Source organism: Arachis stenosperma, chromosome 3 (assembly GCF_014773155.1).
Source record: "Arachis stenosperma cultivar V10309 chromosome 3, arast.V10309.gnm1.PFL2, whole genome shotgun sequence".
Taxonomy (NCBI): Eukaryota; Viridiplantae; Streptophyta; class Magnoliopsida; order Fabales; family Fabaceae; genus Arachis; species Arachis stenosperma.
In genome coordinates this window covers 77,511,522-77,536,425 of record NC_080379.1, presented here as the reverse complement: position 1 = coordinate 77,536,425, position 24,904 = coordinate 77,511,522, and the positions used below count along the sequence as shown (strand labels likewise).

At 43.0% G+C, this 24,904-nt stretch overlaps 1 non-coding gene across 1 annotated transcript; it reads left to right on the top strand.

Annotated features, from left to right (window-relative positions):
• The first annotated feature begins 24,493 nt into the window (after positions 1-24,493).
• On the top strand, positions 24,494-24,597 carry LOC130971387 (small nucleolar RNA R71). The gene has a single exon (XR_009082609.1). It is a non-coding gene; the product is annotated as a small nucleolar RNA R71 (small nucleolar RNA).
• The last annotated feature ends 307 nt before the right edge of the window (positions 24,598-24,904 follow it).

The following is a 24,904-nucleotide window of genomic DNA, read 5'->3' as shown; positions in this document are numbered from 1 at the left end:
TCAAGGTTTTCATGATTTCAAAAGATTTCACAAAATGTCATAGATGAAAACTTCAATTAAATCAAATCTAATGCAATTGAGCAACAATCAAACATACTAGCCTTCCAATACTTGTATGCACATGCTAAGTTCTTCTTTAATTCCTTGTTTGTTTATGATCATGATGCTTTTTTCTGCTTTTGAATTCACAAAACTCAAGTTGGTAGTCATAATGCCACAGCAACATATTGCAAATCAAAATTCAAGCTATGCTTATTCATACCACACATGCATATAAAGAAGGTAATAAGACAATCATGCAATTTAAAGTGCTGGAAACAAATGAGAGGAAAAAGAACTTTACATCCTTGTAATTTATCTTCTCTATTGTTGTCCTTTTCTTCCTTTTCTTTCCCTTCCTACACCAAACTTAGAATGATTGCTTGTCCTCAAGCAACAATTAGAACCGTGGCCATGGGGCTAAGATAGATCATGAATGTCTTACACAATGAAACATTAGTAGCACATGTGTTTCAAGTAAGAAAAATTAAAGATAACAATTAAGCCACAAGAGACAGAGACATTTTGATTGCAAACTTAAGAAGGTGAGCACAATACATTGCATAAAAGATAAGTGGCACACCAAACTTAGTGTGACACTTTCACTTGGAATTAATGCAAGTATCCAGTAAAGATTGGAAACAAATTTTGTTGCATAGCAACACCAAACTTAGAATGCAATCATATGTCAATTTATTTGAATTAAAACTAAGCAAATGAAACTGTTGTATGTTAAACACAATCACCAAGCTAAGAATCTGTCATGAATAAGGATCTCTTGGTAATGTATTAACAAAAATAGTTAATAAGCAAACTAAATGAAAGCATTTAAAGATAGAAAAATAACTAAAGCAAGTAGAATGCAAAAGTGTCAAATCAAAAGAGAAAACTAAAACTGCAGAGGCATTATGATTATGCAGACAAGTAGTGTTGCTTGAATAAATTGCATAGAAAATAAATGGCACACCAAACTTAGAATCTTGGTGTGTCACTTTCATTTTTGATTTGATGCAATCATCCAAAAAGATTGAAAACAATTTATTACAAGGCAACACCAAACTTAAAATGTAACCATATGCCAATTTATTGAATTTAAATAAAACAAAGAACGAAAACAAAGCAGAGAAGAGAAATTATACCTATGGTTGACATGATGTTCACTTTCTTCCTCTTCTTCCAGTTTGTTAATAGGAATGACCTTAAGGGGAAAGAAGATTCAGCTAGTGTCCCCTGTCTTGGCCTCTCCTCAGCAAGCTTTCTTTTGTTAATGGCTTGATTGAGCTTGCTTGCTGGATCATGGGGAGGATTGCTTGTGGTTGACCCTTTTTTCTTCATGAATATTGTCCTTGGTAGCTTGGTCACAATCCTCTTCTTGGTACTTGTTCCGAGGGTTACCTGAAACGTGCAGCTCGGTCTTCCGGCAAGGCCCGAGGTGGTGGGTCTGAGACCCGAGCTGGTTGTGCTGAACGGCGGGGGGTTGTACCTGCAATGACACTCCGATGCTTAAGTTAGCATGGGTCCAAGCAGATATCAAGTAGAATTAGAGTATGAGTTATACCTGGGTGCTCCAGTGTATTTATAGTAGTTGGCTGCGATCATCCCTGGATAAGATATTCTTATCTTATCTTATCTTTTGGGAGATTCATCTCTATCTTTGCGGAACCGCCTTTCCCAGGCCCTTTCGGCCTTTAGGTTTTGGGCTTAGTTCCTTCTGATGGGCCTTTCTTTGGCCTGTTTGTCCGAGGTCCGACCTCGAACGTGGGCCTTGGGTCGAGGTCGGGCCTTCTATTAGCTTTACCGAGTTTGGAGAGCTCGGTCAGGGTATGAACAGTGCCCCTGCCCGAGTTCGTCTTTTTTCGGAAGGTCGAGCTCGGGCATAGTAGTTTTTTCAAAATTTGAAAACGGTCGTTTCAGCATTTATTGCTTGTTACCGTTTCTTCCTCGATTTCCGTGCGGCGCTCTGTGGAGGCTTTATTTATTTGCCCCTTTCTTCATTTTTCTTTGTTTATTCATCACTTCTTTTCGAGCATCTTCTCTTCTTTCTCTCTGTTCTTCGTCTTCCATTTTTTGTGCGTTTTTTCAGAGTTCTTTTCTGCGCCGCCGTTTTTCCTTTCGTCGGAGCTCGTCACTTTCTTCTTTTCCAGGTTTGCTTTTTTCGCTTTTATTCTTCGTACGCTTCTTTTTTCTGATATCTTCTATGCCCGGGTTGCCCCGAAAAGAGGCGCCGCTATTGCTTTGTATGTGTGTGTGGGGGGACTCTTTTCTCCGATCCATTTTTGTTATTCGAGTTGCTGCCTTCTTGTTTGTAAAAGAACTTTGCTTTCTTTTGTTTTTGTTGAATTTGGTTTTTCTGCCTTTGTGTGATTTTTGTCTTGCTGTTGTATTCTTTCTTTGTAGGCAAGATTTTTTTATGTCTCGAAAGGTGTTTCAAGCAATGTCGACCAAGATTCCGAGTGGTCTAGGTTGGGTAGATCCTGCTCCTTTAAGGGTCCCGTCTGTTGTAGATTCTGAGTATCTGATTAGGTTCCGTAGGGAGTGTAGTATTTGTGAGAACAGGGAGTCTGAGCGGGATTACGAGTTAGCAGCCCCGGAGTCCGAGGAGAGGGTATGTTTTCCGCCGTTAGAGAGTTCCGAGAAACTTTTCTTCTATGCTTATGATTGTTTCTTCTCCAAGCTAGGTGTCCGTCTTCCTTTCACCGACCTGGAATCCGAGGTCCTTTGGTCTTGTAACCTTGCCCCTACACAACTCCATCCGAACTCTTGGGCGTTTTTAAAGCTTTTCCAACTTTTGTGTCAGATTTTAGGCGTCTCCCCTTCTGTTTCTCTTTTTTCTTATCTGTTTGTACTGACGAAGCCGGGGTCGGGTGCTGGGAAGGTGTCCTGGGTTTCGTTTAGGGCTAACCAGGGTAGGAAATTTTGCACTTTGTATGATGAGTCGTTTCACGATTTCAAAAACTATTACTTCAAAGTCCGGGCTGTTGGAGATGTCCGACCTTTTTTCTTAGATGAGAGTGGGGAGCCTTCGTTTCCTCTTTGTTTGGCAAGAGAGTGTGGTGTCGGTTAAGTACACTTTCGAGAGTCTAGATGAGGTGGAACAGGCTTTTGTTGGTGTGTTGAGCAGTCTATGGGGTCGGGCACCTCACTTGGATACGAAGAAAATGTTGGGAGATCCAAGCCTTCTCCGTTCCGAGTTAGGTAGTTCCCGACCTCTTTTTGAGATTTCATTTTCATATTTTGACTTTGTTTTGATCTTTCTGTTTGATAACCTCTTTGTTTCGTTTCTGCAGAGATGTCTTCTCAGGCTGATTCTATGAAGTTTCTCCGTCGGGCGAAGAAATCTGCGGCATCTCGGAATATCGAGGCTGAAGCTTCTCCCCGACCTTCTCCGCAGAAGACTACAATTGGTGTTCAGACTCGGTCGAAGACCATTCCGGTCCCTCAGTTCCGAGCTATAACTCAGGATCCTCCGACCTCCGGACCCGGTCAGCTTTCCCCGACCTCGACCTCGGGTCCTCCCCCCAAGAAACTGAAGACTTCCCGAGAGCCTGCTGGTTTCAATGACAAGGATTTCGATGCTCTCGGTTGGGTTGAGCAGCACATTCTTCCTCAGACTTTTATTTCTACTGATGATGCGTCCATGGAGCATCACTTTCAGTATATGGCGCGGAGTTGTGTTCGGATGGCTAGCCTTCATGCCGCCATTGCTCGGGAGTTTAAGAAAGCTCCCCTTGGGGCGACCAGCTCCCGACTTGAGAAGGCCCGGTCCGAGCTTGATAAGGTTAGTCAGCTGAAGGATGCTAGGATTGCCGAGCTGGAGGAGTCTTTGGAGGAAGAGAAGACTAGGGCTACCGCGGCTGTGGCGGTGGCGAAGACGTCTGAGGAGATGGCGATGGTGGCGACGGAGAACTATACCAAGCTGTATGCTGAGCTTGTGGAGACGAAGGAGAAGCTGCAATCTGCTCGGGATGACTTTTATGAGCTGGAAGATAATGTGGCCAAGGGTATGGATGCTATGTTTGTGAATTTGAGGGATCAGGTCCGGGTTCTTGCTCCCGAATTGGATCTCAGTTTGTTCAGTACGGATAACATGGTTGTGGAGGGGAAGATTGTTCCTGCCCCTGTTGAGGATGAGGTTCCGATGTCCGACCCCAAGGCTCCGGTGTCCGACCCCGAGGCTCCGGTCGTGAACCCGACTTCACCTTTGGCCGAGGATAGAGTTGGTATGGAGGTTCCAAGCGATGGTGCTGTTCCTGCAGTCCCGATATCCATGTTTCAGCCAGGTGTTGATGCGGAGTCTGGAAAGGGCCTTGATCCTCTGTAATTTTTTGTACTTTTTGTGCCTTTGCCCGACCTGTGGGCTTTTTGTTTTTGGATGTTTTCTGCAAACATTTTGGACACCTGTTCTGCTATTTTAGCTACTCTTGTAGCTTTATTATGCCATGCTTTGTGTTTCGATTGTCTCGTTCCGCTTTTATGCTTTTTAGTTGTTCTCGGGTAACAACTTTTTAGCTAGCGTTTTGACTTCTCGCTTTTTGCTTTTTTAGTTGTTTTTGGGTAACAACTTTTTAGCTAGCGCTTTGACTTCTCGCTTTTTGCTTTTTAGTTGTTTTTGGGTAACAACTTTTTAGCTAGCGCCTTGACTTTCTCGCTTTTTGCTTTTAGTTGTTTTTGGGTAACAACCTTTTAGCTAGCGCCTTGACTTTCTCGCTTTTTGCTTTTTAGTTGTTTTTGGGTAACAACTTTTTAGCTAGCGCCTTGACTTTCTCGCTTTTTGCTTTTTAGTTGTTTTTGGGTAACAACTTTTTAGCTAGCGCCTTGACTTTCTCGCTTTTTGCTTTTTAGTTGTTTTTGGGTAACAACTTTTTAGCTAGCGCCTTGACTTTCTCGCTTTTTGCTTTTTAGTTGTTTTTGGGTAACAACTTTTTAGCTAGCGCCTTGACTTTCTCGCTTTTTTGCTTTTTAGTTGTTTTTGGGTAACAACTTTTTAGCTAGCGCCTTGTCTTTCTCGAAGTCCTGGTTCTTTGCCAGCTTCTTTCTTGGGTCCGAGTTTACTCTCGGACATCGGGATCCTTGAGTACCCCTTTGGTCAGGTCCGACTTCGTTGTTTGGTCGGCCTTTTTTAAGTTATTTTTGTAACTTCTTTTCTATTTGGCTTTTTGAGCCATTTCAGAGTTACTTTTATAACTTCTCACATTAATTTGAACCTCGTCGCTTCATCTTTGCCGATCTCGTATGGCCTTTGGCAAATGATTTTTTGCGTTTTGCCGAGCATAAATTAATGCGCCTTGGTGGGGTACTTTTTAGGATATGCTTTATAACGAGAAAGAGAAAATAAAGAAATTTGATTAGTATTAAAAAGAAGAATATGTACAAAGTGTTTACCCTTTTGACTAGGTCGGGTGTCCTACTTAACCGGGTGTCTCATTAAAAAACCCTCGTGGGGAAAAAGAGTACACCTCGGGTTAAGTTTTTCTAGCTGTAGTATCGTCTTAGGTTACAGGCGTGCCAGGTTCTGGGCAGCTCATTGCCTTCTAGGTCGGATATCTTGTAGTAGCCTGTCCCTAAGACTTCTGTTACTTTGTAGGGCCCCTTCCAATTTGCGGCTAGCTTTCCTTCTCCCGATTTTTGTGTTCCGATGTCGTTTCGGATTAAAATCAGGTCGTGAGTGGAGAAGCTTCGTTTTATCACCTTTCGGTTATATCTGAGGGCCGTTCGTCGTTTTAAGACTTCTTCTCTGATTCGGGCTCTTTCTCGGACCTCGGGTAGGAGGTCGAGTTCTTCCCTTTGTGCCTGAGGGTTGCCTCCTTCGTTGTAGAAGATGGTTCTGGGTGATCCTTCGTCTATTTCGACGGGAATCATTGCCTCCATTCCGTAGGCTAGTCGGAATGGGGATTCTCCTGTTGTAGAGTGCGGGGTTGTCCGATATGCCCATAATACCTGGGGGAGTTCATCGGCCCATGCCCCTTTGGCCTCTTGGAGTCTTCGTTTTAACCCGGCCAAGATGACTTTATTTGCGGCCTCTGCTTGTCCATTGGCTTGCGGGTGTTCGACCGATGTGAACTGCTGTTTGATTTTTAGCTCGGCCACCAAGTTCTGAAAACTTGTGTCTGTGAACTGTGTTCCATTGTCTGTTGTGATGGAGTAGGGGACTCCGAACCTCGTGACAATGTTTTTGTATAGGAATTTACGGCTTTTCTGAGCCGTAATAGTGGCTAAGGGTTCAGCCTCGATCCACTTTGTGAAGTAGTCGACCCCTACTATGAGGTACTTGACTTGCCCCGGTCCTTGTGGGAATGGGCCGAGTAGGTCGAGTCCTCACTTTGCGAAGGGCCATGGTGCGGTGATGCTTATGAGGTCTTCGGGCGGTGCTTTGTGAAAATTGGCGTGTTTTTGGCAGGGGGGCATATTTTCACAAACTCTGCCGCGTCTCTTTGCAAGGTCGGCCAGTAGAACCCGGCTCTGACTATTTTCTTGGACAGGGCCCGGGCTCCGAGATGGTTCCCACACATGCCTTTGTGGACTTCTTCGAGGACGCTCTTTGTTTCTGTGGTCGGGACGCACCTCAGGAGGGGGTTTGAGAATCCTCTTCTGTATAATACGTCGTGGATTAACGTGTAGTTCTGGGCGTCTTTTGTAAGCCTTTTAGCTTCTTTTCTTTCGGCGGGGAGAGTTCCCGATTTCAGATAGTTGAGTATGGGGGTTATCCATCCTTGTTGTTGCCCGGATATATTTAGTATTTCTTCCTCCCTTAACACGGAGGGGGATTGTAGAGTTTCTTGGAGGAGACTTCTGTTGTTCCCTCCGGGCTTGGTGCTAGCAAGTTTTGAGAGGGCGTCTGCCCGGGCATTTTGTTCCCGGGGTATGTGCTGGATTTGTATTTCCGGGAAGTGTCGTAATTGCGCCTGTGTTTGGTCTAGGTATTTTTTCATAGTAGGGTCTTTGGCCTGGTAGCTTCCATTTACTTGTGATGTGACGACCTGGGAGTCGCTGAAGATCGTGATCCTCTTTGCTCTGACCTCTTCGGCTAGTTTTAGTCCCGCTAGTAGGGCTTCGTATTCGGCTTGGTTATTTGAGGCCTGGAACTCGAATTTTAGGGATAGCTCAATCCGTGTTCCTTGATCGCTTTCGAGTATAACACCGGCCCCGCTTCCTGTTTTGTTTGAGGATCCGTCGACATACAGATTCCATGAGAGTGGGGTTCCCGGGGTCTCAGTGTATTCTGCGACGAAGTCGGCTAGGTATTGAGATTTTATGGTAGTCCGGGCTTCATAGTGGAGGTCGAACTCGGACAATTCCACCGCCCATTGTAGGATTCGTCCTGCCATGTCTGTCTTTTGTAGGATGTGTCTCATGGGTTGGTTTGTCCGGACTTTGATGGTGTGGGCTTGAAAGTAGGGGCGGAGTCTCCGAGCTGTGAACACTAGTGCATAGGCGAATTTCTCTATTTTCTGATAGTTTAATTCGGCCCCTTGTAGTGCTTTGCTTACGAAGTATATGGGGTGTTGCCCCTCCTCATTTTCTCGTATTAGTGCCGAGGCGACTGCCCGATGTCCGACCGACAGGTATAGTACGAGCTCTTCCCCTTTTAGCGGTCGGGTTAAGATTGGTGGCTGCCCGAGGAATTCCTTGAATTCTTGGAAGGCCTTTTCGCATTCCGGGGTCCAAGAGAAGGGTTTCCCTTTCTTTAGGAGTGAGTAGAGAGGGAGTGATCTTATCGCTGATCCTGCCAAGAATCTTGATAGGGCGGCTAGTCTCCCATTTAGTTGTTGTACTTCTTTGACACACGTCGGGCTTTTCATATTGAGTATTGCTTGGCATTTGTCCGGGTTTGCTTCGATGCCTCTCTGAGTCAGCATGAAGCCTAAGAACTTCCCGGCTTCTGCGGCGAAGGTGCACTTTGTCGGGTTAAGTCTCATGTTGTGTTTCCGGAGGGTGTCGAAGATACTGCTGAGGTCGGCGACCAAGTTTCTGTCTTCTTGTGTCTTTACTAGCATGTCGTCGACGTACACCTCTAGCTGTAGCCCGATGTGTTCTGAGAACATTTTGTTCATTAGCCTCTGGTAGGTTGCCCCTGCGTTCTTCAGCCCGAAGGGCATTACTACGTAGCAGTAGTTTGCCCTTGGGGTTATGAACGAGGTCTTTTCTTGGTCGGGTCCATACATCGGGATTTGATTGTATCCCGAGTATGCATCCATGAAGGAGAGGTATCTGTAGCCCGAAGCGGCATCGACTAAGGCGTCGATGTTCGGTAGTGGATATGGATCTTTGGGGCAGGCTTTGTTGAGATCCGTGTAGTCGACGCACATCCTCCATTTTCCATTGGGCTTCTTCACTAGGACCACGTTTGCGAGCCATAGGGGGTACTTTACTTCCCTAATGAACCCTGCATCTAGTAGTGCTTGCACTTGTTCTTCTATTGCTTGCATGCGTTCGGGCCCGAGCTTCCTGCGTCTTTGTTGGACAGGTCGGGATCCCGGGTATACTGATAGCTTATGGCACATCAGGTCGGGGCTTATGCCTGGTATATCGGAGGCTTTCCAGGCGAAGAGGTCGGAATTCTCCCTTAAGAGGGTTGTGAGTTCCTCCTTTAGGCCTGCTTCGAGGTTTGCCCCTATGTTTGTTACTTTCTCGGGTGTGTTCCCGATCTGGATCTTTTCGGTCTCTCCTTCTGGTTGTGGCCGAAGATCTTCTCGGGCTTGGACTCGCCCGAGTTCTATTGTGTTGACCTCTTTCCCTTTTAGGCTCAGGCTTTCGTTGTAGCATCGTCGTGCTAGTTTTTGGTCGCCTTTTAGGGTAGCGATTCCCTTTGCGGTAGGGAACTTCATACAGAGGTGTGGGGTCGAGACTATAGCCGCTAGTCTGTTTAGGGTTGGTCGTCCGATGAGGGCATTGTATGCTGAAGTGACGTCGACTACAATGTAGTCGATGCTTAGTGTTTTGGTTTGCTCGCCTTTTCCAAAGGTAGTGTGTAATGAGATGTATCCCAAGGGGCGGATCGGGGTATCTCCTAGTCCAAACAGGTCAGTGGGATAGGCTTTTAGCTCTTTTTCTTCGAGTCCGAGCTTGTCGAAGGCTGCTTTGAACAGGATATCTGCTGAGCTTCCTTGGTCGATCAGGGTTCGATGTAAGTTGGCGTTGGCTAGGATGATGGTGATCACCATAGGGTCGTCGTGTCCGGGTATTATTCCAAGAGCATCTTCTCGGGTAAATGAGATAGTAGGTAACTCGGGTAAGGGGCTGTCTTCTCGGACATGGTAGACTTCTTTGAGGTGTCTCTTCCGTGAGGATTTGGATGTCCCTCCCCCTGCGAAACCTCCGTTTATCATGTGTATGTGCCTTTCAGGAGTTCGCGGGGTTCGTGTTTGCTCGGCCCAATCTTCGTTATCTCCCCGTCTTCTCTTTCTGGTTTCTTCTCCTTTCTCAGCTATGTATCTGTCGAGTTTTCCCTCTCTGGCTAGCTTTTCTATAACATTCTTTAAGTCGTGGCAGTCGTTAGTAGAGTGGCCGTAGAGTCTGTGATATTCGCAGTACTCGGACCGATCTCTTCCTGCTCTCTTGTGCTTCAGAGGTTTGGGTGGTGGGATCTTCTCGGTGTGGCATACTTCTCTGTAGACGTCTACCAGGGAGACTCGGAGGGGAGTGTAGCTGTGGTATTTTCGTGGCTTGTCCGAGTTGGATTCTTCTTTCTTTTTCTGTTCCCGATCTCGATCTCGGGGCGGGTAGGTTGACTCCTTCCTGGAAGAGTCTCTCAGCTGGGAGGTTTCTTCCATGTTGATATACTTTTCTGCCCGTTCTTGTACTTCGTATAAGGAGGTCGGGTATCTTTTGGATAGGGATTGGCTAAACGGTCCTTCTTTTAGGCCGTTTGCTAGTCCCATGATGGCTGCTTCCGTGGGCAAGTGTTGTATGTCCAGGCAGGCTTTGTTGAATCGCTCCATGTACTCTCTGAGAGTTTCTTGGTTGCCTTGTTTGATCCCGAGTAGGCTGGGGGCATGTTTTGCCTTGTCCTTTTGAATAGAGAACCTTGTTAAGAATTTTTTGGTCAGGTCTTCAAAGCTGGAGATTGATCCTGGTGGCAGGTTGTCGAACCACTTCATGGCTGACTTAGTGAGAGTGGTGGGGAAGGCTTTGCATCGAATCGCGTCGGAGGCATCGACTAAGTACATTCTGCTTCTGAAATTGCTGAGGTGATGACTTGGATCGGTGGTGCCGTCGTAGAGGTCCATATCTGGTGTTTTGAAGTTTCGCGGTACCTTCTCTTTCATGATCTCTTGTGTGAAGGGATCATGGTTGCTTTCGGGAGTGGTGCCGTGTTCCGTCCGATCTTTTAGGTTGGCCTCTATCTTCCGCAGTTTTTCTTCCAATTCTCTGCGTTTGCGAGCTTCCCTTCTCAGATCCTGTTCAGTTTCCTTCTGCTTCTTTACGTCCTCTTCGAGTTGTCTCAGCCGGCTTTGTTGTGCCCGAACTGTTTCCAGAATCTCCGAACTTTTTTCTCTTTCGGGATTTTGTGGATCTTTGTCTGGGGGTGATGTCTTTGGGCGATTCTGTTTGTTTCCTCCTGGAGTGCGTGGTGATAGAGGGCTGTCCGGCCGTTCTCCGGTGTCAACTTCCTCTTCTTGTTCTGATGTAGCGTGGTTATTGTTGGGAGGGTCGTCCGCCATGGTAAAGGGATGACTTCCAGGTCCCCGGCAACGGCGCCAATGTTCCGAGGGTTACCTGAAACGTGCAGCTCGGTCTTCCGGCAAGGCCCGAGGTGGTGGGTCTGAGACCCGAGCTGGTTGTGCTGAACGGCGGGGGGTTGTACCTGCAATGACACTCCGATGCTTAAGTTAGCATGGGTCCAAGCAGATATCAAGTAGAATTAGAGTATGAGTTATACCTGGGTGCTCCAGTGTATTTATAGTAGTTGGCTGCGATCATCCCTGGATAAGATATTCTTATCTTATCTTATCTTTTGGGAGATTCATCTCTATCTTTGCGGAACCGCCTTTCCCAGGCCCTTTCGGCCTTTAGGTTTTGGGCTTAGTTCCTTCTGATGGGCCTTTCTTTGGCCTGTTTGTCCGAGGTCCGACCTCGAACGTGGGCCTTGGGTCGAGGTCGGGCCTTCTATCAGCTTTACCGAGTTTGGAGAGCTCGGTCAGGGTATGAACAGTACTTTTGTTAATTGCCTTCACTTCCTTGAATCCAAGTCTTGGTGGTTGTGTGATTGTTGGAGTCTTCTTTTCATCAAAAGCCTTTTGAATTTGTGGTTCTATGAGCCCTTCCTTTTTGCACTTCTCTGTTTCAGTTGAGTGTGATTTCTCTTGAGTGTCTTTCTCACTTTCTTGCTCTTCCACTTCCTCTTTTACACTCAACATTTGCTTTAATAGCTCTTCCATGGAGGAGGTTTGTTGATCTTCCCAAGATTTCTTCATCTCCTCTTCATATTTTTCGATCACAGATTCAAGGGAAGTTTGTGAGGGTTGTGAATGTTCATATACCTTTATCACCTCAAGTTCAATTTCATTCTCAACCACCTCATTCTTCATTGAAATTTCACTTGATACAGGGACCTTTTGTTCTTCTTTTTCCACTTTCTCACCCACAAATTGGTCTTTATCTTCACTGCTTGGCAACCCGAAGTGTTTCCTTATTTGCTCTAAGTGCCCATCTATTTTCTCAAAAAGGCTCTCTCGTTCCTCCCAATATTGTTCTTGTCTTTCCAAGAGTTCTCTGGACTTTTGAAGGAGGTCCTCAGCTACTAGCTTAAGCGATGAAGGTTGAGAGAAGTTTTGTGGATATGGATGTGTTGTGGTGAGGTTGTTTTGAGTGGTATGGAATGAATTTTGTTTATTGTGGAATAAGTTTTGTGGTTGGTGGAATGAATTTTGTGGATGATGAATTGAATTGTATGAATTTTGGAAGGAATTTTGTGTTGAGGCAAACTCAAGTGGTGAGGAATTTTGATATGAAAAATTTGGAGGTGAGGTTGGATAATTAAGAGGTGATGGCTCTTGATAAGTGGAATATGGGCTCTCAAATGCTTTCTGGTTTTGCTCCTCCCAGGCACAACTTGAAGAATTGTTGAAATCATCATAGTATGGGCAATCTTGTAGTCCTTGGGAGGAATCATGCATGAATTTATTGCAAGCATAATCAAGAGATGATGTCTCTTGATGAATAGCATTTGGAGAATTAAAATTTCCTTCCCAGCCATAGTTTGTGTCAATGTTATAACAGCATGGTTTACTTTGTGGCTCTGGGAGAAAATTCATTTCACTTGATTGTTCACACTCTTGTTGATATGCCTAAGCACCGTGAGGGTAATGACATAAATCATTTTGTGGTTCTGAACAACATCTCATGTGATTAGCTTGATCAATTTGTGGCTCTGGAGCAAATCTCCATGGATTGGAGTGCTCAGAATTTGCAATTTTTTGGCGATACTCCCAGCCACCATTAGAATAATGACTTGAATCATTTTGTGGTGGTGAGAAATATCCCTTATGATTCTCTTGCTCATCTTGTGGTTCTGAAGCATATCTCCAAGAATTGGAGTGCTCAGGATCTGTAATTTCTTGGTGATATTCCCAACCACCATTAGAATAGTCAATTGGTGATGGTGGGTGATATCCCAGAAAATTTGTTTGATCACAAGATGAGAAGAACTCCATTTGAATTTTGTAAAACACCACACCAAATAAAATTGAAATTCATGTCAGAGAGAAGAATTTCTTAGTGAGGCAATAACTCAAACACCTTAGTGTCAAAAAGAAAATCAAAAAAAAAATTAAAAGAACTGTACAAAGCAAAAACAAAGAAAATGCTTAATCTAAACTACCATTCACTTAATCATTGTCAATCTTTTCCAATCCCCGGCAACGGCGCCAAAAACTTGATACGTAAAAATTAAGATTTCACGTACAACCGGCAACTATACCGGGTCGTATCAAGTAATAAAACTCACTAAGAGTGAGGTCGATCCCACGGAGATTGGTAGATTAAGCAACTTTAGTTAAATGATATATTTAGTCAAGCAAACATGGTTTTGATTTCATGAGCATTGTGATTTTTGAACATAATTGCATGAATTTAAATGGCATAAGAGCAAAGAGCAAGAAATAAAGAGACAGAATGTAGATGACAAGAATAATAAATTGCAAGAATGTAGAAGGGAAATGGGGTAATGGGTGGTCAAACAACTAAGAGCAAAAGAAATGAGAATTAATGATAGAGAGAATCATTAGGGATTGGAGATGCAAATTCTCATGAATTGATGTTGATCAATTCCTTCTCAATCATGGGTATAGATCCATGGCAAGTGGGTAATTGAATCCCAATCTCTTGGTGATCCAATTTCTCTCAACATAACCAATTGCCACTCTCGTGATCTAATTGTTCATGAGAAGAGATGAAGCTCAATTTCTAATCCATGCCACACAATTTCTAGAATCTCAACCAAGGAAGGTTACATCTCACATACCAACCAAAGTGTATTGATTAAGGAGATCATGAAAGGATGAACTCTAAACTGAACTATGTGGCTCATTTCTCAAATTCACCACACAATTCATATAGATTAACCCCTCTCTCGATGGTGATTGAATTTTTGAAGAACAAGAGTTTCCTCTTGGATTAACCACTTGAATTGAGAAGGAGAAGAAGATTTATCAATTCATTCAAATAAACAAAGCTCTTCCCCCTAATGCAAAAGGAATTAAGTGATCATTGCTCTCAACTGAAAACTAAATTGCATGAAATTAGATTGCATGAAAATGAAGAGTGAGACTTCAAAACAGAAATTGAGAATTCAAGAATTCATAGATGAAAACTACAAATTAAACTACACTACTAAGAAAGAAGAGAAGGGGAGGTGAAGAAGAGTGTATGAAGGGGAGGGGTCCGAAGACCCACTCTCAATGGAGTGTGCCAATTCACAGAATTTCAAATTGGTCTCCTCCGTATCCCAATCCAACCTAACCCCTTTAATGCTATGAAACTATGGCCTTTATTTAGGCTTTCCTAAATTACAAATTGAAATGAAATTAAAAGCAAATTACAATTAAATGAAAATCAACTATTCTAGATGATTCTTGTGGCCTTGATTGGTTGAGATTTATGGGCTTTGCTTGCTTGAGGTTGGATTAGCTAGCTTCTAAATCAAATTGTAGCACCAAGTTAAAAACAGAGAACTTGTGCGCATGTCTTGGCAATTCTGGCCCAATGGAGCACGTTTTTGGCCAACACGCCTATGTAAACGCAAGTTGGCAACGTGCTCATGGATTTCCTGGGCTGGGAGTGGGACTTGGTGCTTGGGCGTTGTTGCCCAAGTTGTTGCTCAAGTTGTTGCCAAACACTTGCTTGTTCTTCACTTTTTATGCTTAATGTTGCCTGAACTTTGGGCTTGAATCCTTTGCCTCAATATGAACTATGATATATCATTGGAAAGCTCTTGATGTCTACTTTCCAATGCCACTAGAATCACCTCATTTGGACCTTTCTAGCTCAAGTTATGCTCCATTGAAGAGAGCAAGGTCAAGCTGCCTTGGTTGGGCGTTATTACCAAACACTCCACCAATAACGCCCATGACAACGCCTCTAGCCCAGATTTCTTGGCCTGGGCGTTGTTGCCCAAGTTGCCAAGGAACACGCCAGGCCATTTTAGCCTTGGCAACGTGTTCGACCACCCTTCCTTGGCCCATTCATGCTTTCTTGAATTTCAACCTCATTTCCTTGTTTTTGGGGTCTAAAGATGACTCTGATTAGAGCTTCCATTTCATGCTTCACTATAGATCATTATATGTCGTTGGAAAGTTCAGAATGTCATCTTTCCAATGCAACTGGAAGCACTAAATTTGGATCTCTATAACTCAAGTTATACTCCATTGAAGATGACAAGGTCAGGCTGCCAGGGTTGCCGGCGTTTTTGACAAACACGCCTTCACATTCTCAAGTTGGCAACGTGGGTTACCTTCTAAGGCTGCTAAGCTTCGCAGGCATTGCTAGAAAACACGCCTTCACCTTCCCCAAGTTGGCAACGTGGGTTATGCCTCCCAGGGAGCCAAATTTTAGCAAGGGCGTTGCCAACTTGGATTCCAAGTTGCCAACGTGTTTAGTTTCTGAGGTTCCAAATGAAGCCAGCTTTTGAGGCTTCAAACGAATGTCAAACCGCATACTATGATATATGGTTGGAAAGCTCTTGATGTCTACTTTCCAATGCCACTGGAATCACTTCCTTTGGAGCTTTGTAGCTCAAGTTATGCATCCTTGAAGAAGGTAAGGTCAGGCTGCCAGGTTTGCTGGAGTTGTTGCTGAACACGCACCATTTCCTCCAAGTTGGCAACGTGCTGGCTTATTTGTTGGCCCAGAATCTTGTCCCTAGCGTTATTGATGAACACGCCAGTTCATTCCCAAGTTGGCAATGCTATCGAGCTCATGCGTTGTCAAGGAACACGCCTTCAGAATTTGGCGTTGGCAACGTGCTTCACACCCTTCCTACCCAAGCCTTCTTGCTGCTGGCGTTGTCACCAAACACGCCCTTGTTGGTGGCGTTGGCAACTTGCTTGAGGCTTCAAATTCACCTTCCAGGGCTACTTGGCGTTATTGCCAAACACTCAAGTGATAATGCATGTTGGCAACGCCCAAGTCTCTTCCTCCTTGCCAAGCTTCCTATGTCCCCAATCTTTCTTGCTCAAATTCTTCTTCCTTCATCACCTAAAATAAACCAAGGAAACATCCTCAAAGTCTTGCCATCTTATGCAATAATTTTCAAGGGAATCATTCACATCAACTTGTTTATAAACTTTTTGAATATTTGCATGAGTTTGGCCAACATTTACCTTGTTCTTGGTGTCTTAATGCATGGAGGTAAAACTCATCAAAATGCTTGTTTATTTCAAAGAAAGTGAATGAAATTAAGCTAAAACTACTTAAACTAACTAGCTAATATAGCAAATATGCAAACGCATCACTTCCTAACTGAGATTTACAAGGTGACCATAGCTTGCTTCATACCAACAATCTCTGTGGGATCGACCCTTACACACGTAAGGTATTACTTGGATGACCCAGTACACTTGCTGGTTAAGTTGAACGGAGTTGTGTCCACACATAGGTGCCATAATAATGATTCCATACAACAACAAAGAATAATACATTGATGTGATCACAATTTCGTCCACCACTACGCCAACGTTCTATCCATGTGTGCGCCTGGGCTACGTGTATGCGTGGATTGTCACTTTTTCCCTTCCCACGCGTATGCATGGGTGACGCGTACGCGTGGGTTGCAAATTTTGCACGTTCACGTGTACGCATGGCTGCCAATTTTTCCATGCTTCTTGTCGCGCATGTTGGAGGTAACCTTCTACTTAGCCTATCATCAAACAAATAAGTGTATCAAAGTAATATACAAGTTGATCTTTACTATACTATGTGTGCTAATAATGCACAAAATCATAACTTCACTTAGTGTGATCTATTTCATCATATTTACCTGGTATATTAACTAAAATTTACCTATGCTTGAGATTTGTTTTATGTAGATATTTTTCATGCGTTTACTCCTTTATCAACAAGATTTGTGTGAAAACTAAACTAAAATTTACTGAAAAAGCATAGAAAAATAGGCCATGATGCCTTGGCATCACTAGGGTCAAGCATCAACCTCATGCCACTCTTCATAATGAAGAAACTAGGAATTATTGAGGTACAAGCTACCCACGTCTCTTTAGAGATGACAGACAAGACTATGAAGAAGCCATATGGCTTAGTAGAGGATGTCTTGGTTAAAGTATAAAACCACTACATCCTTGCAAATTTCTTAGTCTTAGACATTGGAGAGGATGAGGATGACTGTGTCATCCTTGGAAGACCTTTCTTAGCTACTTTAAAAGCCTTGATCAATGTAGCTAAAAGAGAAATGGTTTTCCAATTAGGAGAGGACTACATCTTATTTAAGATGTCCATTCCTAATTTTCCCTCTGATAAGAAAGAGACAATTGTGTAACACTTAGTGTGCCAACCCTTTCTTTCTGTGCAGAGCTTTACAGAGCCCCCAGACATCAATCCTAAGTTTGGTGTTGAACAGCCCTCAACAAGCTCTAAGCACAAAGTTACTAAAAAGAAAGTACCTAAAGGTTGGAGGGAACAGAAAGTTCCTACTGAAGGCCTCTCACCTGGTATGAGAGTTATCTTTACTAAAAAGCCAACCTTACCACACACAGTGAGCCGTGTCCTATCTCCAGAGCATGTGAAGCTCATTCATTAGAGGACAGGTAGAAACTTCACTGTTAGGGGCATAAATCTGAGCCCATACTTAGCTCCGTAAGGAGCTGAAGGTCAAGCTAGTGATGTTAAAAGAGCGCTTGTTGGGAGGCAACCCAACCTTACTCAACAATTTATTTTCTTTTTGTTTTTCCTTTCAGCTGTTAGAGTCATGATCATGTGCATCAGTCAAGAGATAGATTTCACAGCAGTGAAAACAAAACACCCTAAGTTGACTGTTAATGTTGAGCACCAGCCAGGAAGCCCTACTGGGAGTTCAATGCCCTAAGAGGGAAGCATTGCTGGCGTTGAACGCCAGCCAGGGAGCAGCCCCTAGGGCGTTCAAATGCCAATGCAAGAGAGTAGGGAATCTGGAATTCCCTAGCCTCTCAGGACCAAGAGGTCCCACAGAAGCTCTACCTACACCACCTTCTTCTTTTCCATTAATCATATTTGCTCGAGGAAGAGCAAAATTCTTAACTTTAGTGTTGCAAAAGCTTTGCTTTGTGACTTCTACCACTCTTAAGTATAGAACAAGAGGATGGAGCAAGCTAAAGAGCATGCACATGAACCTGTGCAGCCGCCTCAACAAAGACAAAGGAGTGACATAGGAGAGACCAAGAATCACATTGGATCCTCAAGGAGGAGCACTGGCCATCATTCAGGTGGATTCGTTCTCTTTTACTCATTTCCTGTCATTTTTCTATTTTCTATCTGTTTATTTTTTGTTCTATTGTTCTAATTGCATGATAATTTGTAGTTGATGTCTTAAAAGTTATAAAATATTCCATATATCTCTCACCTTGCTTAAAAGAAAATTTTTAATTGAAAATAATTGAGAGATGCATGAATTTCAAGTCTAAAATAAGATTAGTTTAATTATGTTGATGTGGTGTCAGTTGCTTTTGTTTTCTGAATGTATGATTGAAGAGTGCATATTTTTGAAGTTGAAATTTATGAATGCTGGCTCTTGAAAGAATAAGGAAAAAGGAAAATTATTATTGGTGATCTGAAAAATCTAAAAAATTGATTCTTGAAACAAGAAAAAGCAGCAAAAGGAAAAGCTTGCATGTGAAAAAAAAGTGGTGAAAAATATAAAAATAAAAAATAAAAAGCAAGAAAAAAAAGCCAATAGCTCTTCAAACCAACAGGCAAGAGCAAAAAGCCAGTAACCCTTTAACCCAAAAGGCAAGGGTAAAAGGGCCCAAGGCTTTGAGCATCAGTGGTTAGGAGGGCCCAAAGGAATAAAATCTTGGCCTAAGCGGCTAAACCATGTTGTCCCTAACCATGTGCTTGTGGCGTGAAGGTGTCAAGTGAAAAGCTTGAGACTGAGCCGTTAAAGTCGTGGTCCATAGCAAAAAGAGTGTGCTTAAGAACTCTAGACACCTCTATCTGGGGACTTTAGCAAAGCTGAGCCACAATCAGAAAAGGTTCACCTAGTTAAAGTGTCTGTGGCATGGATGTATCCGGTGGTAATATTGTAAAACAGAGTGCTTAGGGTCATAGCCAATACTCAGAAAACTGTGTTTAAGAATCAAAATAAGCTTAACTAGGAAAGTGGTGGACGAAATTGTGATCCATGTTCTTTTGTACTTGTATGAAATCATTATTATGGCATCGGTTGTTTTCACAACTCCGTTCAACTAACCAGCAAGTGTACTGGGTCGTCCAAGTAATAAACCTTACGCGAGTAAGGGTCGATCCCACAAAGATTGTTGGTATGAAGCAAGCTATGGTCACCTTGTAAATCTCAGTTAGGCAGATTAAAATTGTTTATGGTTTCGAAAATTATATAAAAAGAAGAAATAATAAAAGGGATAGAATACTTATGCAGATTCATTGGTGGGAATTTCAGATAAGCGAATGGAGAGACTGTATGGCTCAAGAACGCCTACTTTCCTACTGCTTCAACTCAATCCTTCTTACTCCTTTCCATGGCAAGCTGTGTATAGGGGTTCACCGTTCGACGATGGCTACTTTCAATCCTCTCGGGAAAATGGTCCTCTGCGGCTGTCACTCGCATGGCTAATCGTCTGGAGGCATCACCTGGCCGAAGGCTACATCCCATCCTCGCAGTGAAAACTACGCTCACGCGCTCTGTCACAGCACGGCTAATCACTGGTTGGTTCCCGCGCCTACTGGAATAGAATCCCTTGATTCTTTTGCGTCTGTCACTAACGCCCAGCACTTGCGAGTCTGAAGCACGTCACAGTCATTCATTACCGGAATCCTACTCGGAATACCACAGACAAGGTTAGACTTTCCGGATTCCCAGGATCCTACTCGGAATACCACAGACAAGGTGAGACTTTCCGGATCCTCATAAATGCCGCCATCTATCTAGCTTATACCACGAAGATTCTGTTGGAGAATCTAAGAGATACACATTCAAGCTCGGTTGCATGTAGAACGGAGGTGGTTGTCAATCACGCGCGTTCATAAGTGAAAATGATAATGAGCGTCACATAATCATCACATTCATCATGTTCTTGGGTGTGAATGAATATCTTGGAATAAGAATAAGATAGAATTGAATGGAATAAAATAGAATTGCATTAATACTTGAGGTACAGCAGAGCTCCACACCTTTAATCTATGGTGTGCAGAAACTCCACCGTTGAAAATACATAAGTAAAAGGTTCAGGCATGGCCGAATGGCCAGCCCCCAAGGTCTAAGAACTATGCGTTCAAAGATGTCAAATACATTAGTTAAATGTTCTATTTATAATAAACTAGCTCCTAGGGTTTACATGATTAAGTATTTGATGCATAAATCCACTTCCGGGGCCCACTTGGTGTATGTTTGGGCTGAGCTTGATTAATCCACGAGCTGAGGCTTCTCTTGGAGTTGAACTCCGAGTTATGACGTGTTTTGGGCGTTCAACTCCGGATCATGACGTTTTTCTGGCGTTTAACTCCAGACAGCAGCATGAACTCGGCGTTCAACGCCAAGTTACGTCGTCAATTTCCGAATAAAGTATGAACTATTATATATTGCTGGAAAGCCCTGGATGTCTACTTTCCAACGCCGTTGAGAGCGCGCCAATTGGAGTTCTGTAGCTCCAGAAAATCCATTTCGAGTGCAGGGAGGTCAGATTCCAACAGCATCAGCAGTCCTTTTTGTCAGCCTTTTTCAGAGTTTTGCTCAAATCCCTCAATTTCAGCCAGAAATTACCTGAAATCACAGAAAAACACACAAACTCATAGTAAAGTCCAGAAATGTGAATTTAACATAAAAACTAATGAAAACATCCCTAAAAGTAGCTTAAACTTACTAAAAACTACCTAAAAACAATACCAAAAAGCGTATAAATTATCCGCTCATCACAACACCAAACTTAAATTGTTGCTTGTCCCCAAGCAACTGAAAATCAAATAGGATAAAAAGAAGAGAATATACTATGAATTCCAAAATATCAATGAATATTAATTATAATTAGATGAGCGGGACTTGTAGCTTTTTGCTTCTAAATAGTTTTGGCATCTCACTTTTTCCTTTGAAGTTTAGAATGATTGGCTTCTCTAGGAACTTAGAATTTCAGATAGTGTTATTGACTTTCCTAGTTAAGTATGTTGATTCTTGAACACAGCTACTTATGAGTCTTGGCCGTGGCCCTAAGCACTTTGTTTTCCAGTATTACCACCGGATACATAAATGCCACAGACACATAACTGGGTGAACCTTTTCAGATTGTGACTCAGCTTTGCTAGAGTCCCCAGTTAGTGGTGTCCAGAGCTCTTAAGCACACTCTTTTTGCTTTGGATCACGACTTTAACCACTCAGTCTCAAGCTTTTCACTTGGATCTTCATGACACAAGCACATGGTTAGGGACAGCTTGATTTAGCCGCTTAGGCCTGGATTTTATTTCCTTGGGCCCTCCTATCCATTGATGCTCAAAGCCTTGGATCCTTTTTACCCTTGCCTTTTGGTTTTAAGGGCTATTGGCTTTTTCTACTGCTCCTTCTTTTTTTTTTCGCCATTTTCTTCTTGTTCACTGCTTTTTCTTGCTTCAAGAATCAATTTCATGATTTTTCAGATTATCAATAACATTTCTCTTTGTTCATCATTCTTTCAAGAGCCAACAGTTTTAACATTCATAAACAACAAGATCAAAAGACATATGCACTGTTCAAGCATTCATTCAGAAAACAAAAGTATTGTCACCACATCAATATAATTAAATTAAATTCAAGGATAAATTCGAAATTCATGTACTTCTTGTTCTTTTGAATTAAAATATTTTTCATTTAAGAGAGGTGAAGGATTAAGGGATTTTATTCATAGCTTTAAGGCATGGTTACATACTAATGATCATGAAATAAAGACACAAAACATAGATAAACTCAACATTAAAAATCGAAAAGCAGAAAGAAATAAGAACAAGGAATGAATCCACCTGAGTGAGGGTGGCGCCTTCTTGAAGGTCCAATGGTGCTTTTTGAGCTCCTCTATGTCTCTTCCTTGCTTCTGTTGAATGATTCCTAGTAATTTTGGTGTTTCTACCCTTAGTTGCTTCCAATATTTGTGTGGAGGACAACTTATCCCCTGAGGTATCTCAGGGATCTCTTGATTTGCAGCCACATGTTCTACCACTGAGCTAAGACGGCTTTATATGAGTCTTTCCATCTCCCATGACTCAGGGGTGGAAGCTTTTGTCTTCCCTTTGAGGTTTCTCTGGCCTTAGGTGCCATTAATGGTAATGGAAAAGCAAAAAAGCTATGCTTTTACCACACCAAACTTAAAATATTGCTCGCCCTCGAGCAAGAGAGGAAAGAAGAGAAGAAGAAGAAGAAGAAGAAAAAGGAGGTGAGTGAGGGGAGATGGGTTCGGCTATATGGGTGGGATTGGGTGGGAAAGAGAAGTTGAATTGTAAAGGTAGGTGGGGTGTATGGGGAAGAGTGGATAGATGTAGGTGGTGAATGAAAAACAGAAGGGATGACCATGAATGGAACGAGAGAGGGCGAGGTAGGTGGGGATCCTGTGAGGTCCACAGATCCTGAGGTGTCAAAGAATTCCATCCCTGCACCAAATAGGCATGTAAAATGCCTTTGCACACCCTTCTGGCGTTTAAACGCCCATTGGTGCACATTCTGGGCGTTCAACGCCCATGTGAAGCATGTTTCTGGCGTTCAGCGCCAGTTTCATACTTCTTACTGGCGTTCAGCGCCAGTTTTTCCTTTCTGGGCACATTCCTGGCGTTCAGCGCCAGGATGTTGCTTGTTTCTGGCGTTTAGCGCCAGAATGGTGCTCTGTTCTGGCGTTGAACGCCAGCCAGATGCATCTTACTGGCGTTGAACGCCAGCCCGTGCGTCCTCCAGGGTGAAATTTTTTTCTTCTGCTGTTTTTGATTCTGTTTTTAATTTTTATGATTTTTTTCGTGACTCCTCATGATCATGTACCTAATAAAACACAAAATAGCAATAAAATAAAATAAAAATTAAATAAATAAAATTGGGTTGCCTCCCAACAAGCGCTTCTTTAATGTCAATATCTTGACAGTGGCTCTCATGGAGCCACAAGGTGATCAGGTCAATGTTGTATAGTTGCCAACACCAAACTTAGAGTTTGGATATGGGGTCTTAACACCAAACTTAGAGTTTGGTTGTGGCCTCACAACACCAAACTTAGAGTTTGACTGTGTGGGCTCTTCTTGACTCTGAACTGAGAGAAGCTCTTCATGCTTACTCTCTTCTGTCACAGAGGGATGGCCATGTGCCTTAAACACAAGGTAGTCCCCATTCAATTGAAGGACTAATTCACCTCTGTTGACATCTATCACAGCTCCTGCTGTGGATAGGAAAGGTCTTCCAAGGATGATGCAATCATCCTCTTCCTTCCTAGTGTCTAAGATTATGAAATCAGCAGGGATGTAAAGGCCTTCAACCTTTACTAGCACGTCCTCTATTATTCCATAGGCTTGTCTCAATGACTTGTCTGCCAGTTGTAATGAGAACAAGGCAGGTTGTACCTCAATGATCCCCAGCTTCTCCATTACAGAGAGTGGCATAAGATTTATCCCTGATCCCAGATCACACAGAGCTTTTTCAAAGATCATGGTGCCTATGGTACAAGGTATTAAGAACTTGCCAGGATCTTGTTTCTTTTGAGGTAGAATTTTCTGAATCCAAGTATCCAGTTCATTAATGAGCAAGGGAGGTTCACTTTCCCAAGTCCCATTACCAAATAACTTGGCATTCAGCTTCATGATAGCTCCTAAATATTGAGCAACTTGCTCTCCAGTCATATCTTCATCCTCTTCAGAGGATGAATAGTCTTCAGAGCTCATGAATGGCAGAAGGAGATTTAATGGAATCTCTATGGTCTCTTTGTGAGCCTCAGATTCCTTTGGATCCTTAATAGGAAACTCCTTCTTGCTTGAGGGACGTTCCAGGAGGTCTTTCTCACTAGGATTTTCGTCCTCCTCCTCCCTTGTGTATTCGGCCATATTGACTATGTCAATGGCTTTGCACTCTCCTTTTGGATTCTCTTCTGTATTGCTTGGGAGAATACTGGGAGGAGTTTCAATGACTTTCTTACTCAGCTGGCCCACTTGTGCCTCCAGATTTCTAATGGAGGATCTTGTTTCACTCATAAAACTGAAAGTGGCCTTTGACAGATCAGACACTACATTGGCTAAATTAGAGGTGTTTTGTTCAGAATTCTCTGTCTGTTGCTGAGAAGATGATGGATATGGCTTGCTATTGCCCAGCCTATTACGTCCATCATTATTAAAGCCTTGTTGAGGCTTTTGTTGATCCTTCCATGAGAAATTTGGATGATTTCTCCATGATGAGTTATAGGTGTTTCCATAAGGTTCACCCATGTAATTAACCTCTGCCATGGCAGGGTTCTCAGGATCATAAGCTTCTTCAGAAGCTGCCTCTCTACTACTGTTGGATGCATGTTGCCATCCATTCAGATTTTGAGAGATTATGTTGACCTGTTGAGTCAACACTTTGTTCTGAGCCAATATGGCATTCAGAGTATCAATTTCAAGAACTCCTTTCTTCTGAGGTATCCCATTGTTCACGGAATTCCTCTCAGAAGTGTACATGAACTGGTTATTTGCAACCATGTCAATGAGTTCTTGAGCCTTTTCAGGCGTTTTCTTCAGGTGAATAGATCCACCTGCAGAATGGTCCAATGACATTTTCGAAAATTCAGATAGACCATAATAGAATATATCTAATATGGTCCATTCTGAAAACATGTCAGATGGACATCTTTTGATTAGCTGCTTGTATCTTTCCCAAGCTTCATAGAGGGATTCACCATCTTTTTGTTTGAAGGTTTGAACATCCTCTCTCAGCTTGCTCAGCTTTTGAGGAGGAAAGAATTTATCCAGGAAGGTAGTGACCAGCTTATCCCATGAGTCCAGGCTATCCTTGGGTTGTGAATCCAACCATATTCTAGCTCTGTCTCTTATAGCAAAAGGGAAAAGCATGAGTCTGTAGACTTCAGGATCAACTCCATTCGTCTTTACAGTCTCACAGATCTGCAAGAACTCAGTTAAAAACTGGTAAGGATCTTCAGAGGGAAGTCCATAAAACTTGCAGTTTTGTTGCATTAAAGCAACTAGCTGAGGTTTCAGCTCAAAGTTGTTGGCTCCAATGGCAGGA